The 2,244-nt window shown below is 49.5% G+C and overlaps 1 pseudogene; it reads right to left on the reverse strand.

The window, feature by feature from the left end:
- Positions 1–1,675, reverse strand: part of LOC141374429 (oxaloacetate tautomerase FAHD1, mitochondrial-like) — a 2,814-nt pseudogene extending 1,139 nt beyond the window's left edge.
- Between the last annotated feature and the right edge of the window lie 569 nt (positions 1,676–2,244).

Below are 2,244 nucleotides of genomic sequence, written 5' to 3' on the forward strand. Positions count from 1 at the left end.
TGGGGGGTGGGAGGGATGGGGTGGCTGGGTGATAGACACTGGGGAGGGTATGTGCTATGGTGAGCACTGTGAATTGTGCAAGACTGTTGAATCACAGATCTGTACTTCTGAAACAAATAATGCAAGATATGTTAAGAAAAAAAAAGAAAAAGAAGATAGCAGGAGGGGAAGAATGAAGGGGAGTAAGTCGGAGGGGGAGACGAACCATGAGAGACAATGGACTCTGAAAAACAAACTGAGGGTTCTAGAGGGGGAGGGGGTGGTGGGATGGGTTAGTCTGGTGATGGGTATTAAAGAGGGCACATGCTGCGTGGAGCACTGGGTGTTATGCACAAACAATGAATCATGGAACACTACATCAAGAACTAATGATGTAATATATGGTGATTAACATAACAATAAAAAAATTAAAAAAGAGCACCCGCCCGGCTCTGAACTGCTCCCTGCAGCTCCAAGGTCTGGTTCACGTAGTTCCTGCCCACAGACGCTGTATTCTTCCCCAACTCCTGGAAGCCGGACTGCGGCCCATAGGCTGCCAGTGCTCTGGCCGTTGCCCCTGAAGTCAGCAGATTTTGCCAGGCCGGGTCACGTGACACGAACGCCTACGGCTACCCGGAGAGGAGGAACTACCTTAGGAGTCTCACGTGGCGTTTCGCGGCGAGTAGCGTCGTGGTGCTCGGCCTTCTGGGAGCCACGCTGCAGCGGCCTCAGCACTCCGGCCTGGTCCCTGGAGAGAGGGAGGGGTGCAGTTCTATAATATCTCCGTTTGTTCTCAGGTTGGAGGATGGGTGTTATGTTCTCATGCTTTTTAAATGTAAGTATCAGTCTCATTTTTTTTTTTCTGGTAATTTCTCAATCCCTCAAATTTTCCTCCTACTCTTAAGGATTCTCTTTTCCCTCTACTCCTTCCCAAGAGTGCACTTGGGTGCAGAAGGAAGCCTTTACATCCTGGGAGTAGTGGGGAAGGGGCATCCGGACTATAGCTCTTCTCCACTCACTCTCACTGATGTCTCGCTTGCTACCACATCTGTGGTGCCAGTCTCTGTCCTTTTCTTTTTTCTTTTTTTTTCTATGATTTTGTTTATTCATTTGAGAGAGAGAGAGCACAAGCAGGGGGAGAGGGAGAAGCAGACTCCCCCCTGAGCTGGGAGCCTGACGTGGGGCTCGAACCCAGGACCTTGGAGATCATGACCTGAGCGGAAGGCAGAAGCTTAACCGTGTGGGCCACCCAGGCGCCCTGCCAGTCTCTGTCTTTGCAGGTAGACTGGCTCACCTGGTTTATCAACTGTCCTGAGCCGGTCTCCACTGAGGTGTGAATTGAATTGTCCCACTGTTGTTTTTTGTTTTTTTTTTTTTTAAGATTTTATTTATTTATTTGATAGAGAGAGACAGCAAAAGAGGGAACACAAGCAGGGGGAGAGGGAGAGGGAGAAGCGGGCTTCCCACAGAGCAGGGAGCCTGATGTGGGGCTCGATCCCAGGACCCTGAGATCATGACCTGAGCCGAAGGCAGACGCTTAATGACTGAGCCACCCAGGCGCCCCCCACTGTGGTTTTGAGGTGTGTTCTCTTGATGATTTCTTTCCTCACCATTGCCTCTAACGTGGGGTTGCTCGTGGCAAAATTCCTGGCCTCTTCTGTAGCCCACCCTTTCTGTACCTGTCATACAGAGGCATAGTCGCCTTGTATGGTTGCCCTCAAAGGCTTTTCTGCTTAGGCATCTCCCTCACTAATTGCTGCTTTGCAATACTCAGGCCATGCTGGATAGTGTACTACTCTCTCTATTGAGTTTCTTTAACTGACTGATGATTCCCCAGACTAGGCCCAGGGAAGAATCAGCTTCAAGAATTTTAGATCTATGGGCACCTGGGTGGCTCAGTTGGTTAAGCGACTGCCTTCAGCTCAGGTCATGATCCTGGAGTCCCAGGATCGAGTCCCACATCGGGCTCCCTGCTCCGCAGGGAGTCTGCTTCTCCCTCTGACCCTCTTCCCTCTTGTGCTCTCTATCTCTCATTCTCTCTCTCTCAAATAAATAAATAAAATCGTTAAAAAAATTTTAGATCTATCCTTTCCCTCCCTCCAATGTACCCAAGTGTGTTTCTATCATGTCTGTTCCCCCTGGAGGTCTTAATTCCAGGACACTTCAGTCTCCGTGTGTCAGTCAGGGTATTGGAAGATCTAGAGATGGCATACTGAAGTTGGGCAATTTCAGAAGAGTTTAATAGAGGGACTATTTACTAGGGTG

This window comes from Callorhinus ursinus, unplaced genomic scaffold, assembly GCF_003265705.2.
Source record: "Callorhinus ursinus isolate GAN/ISIS: 27379988/994484 unplaced genomic scaffold, GSC_fseal_2.0 scaffold1, whole genome shotgun sequence".
Taxonomy (NCBI): Eukaryota; Metazoa; Chordata; class Mammalia; order Carnivora; family Otariidae; genus Callorhinus; species Callorhinus ursinus.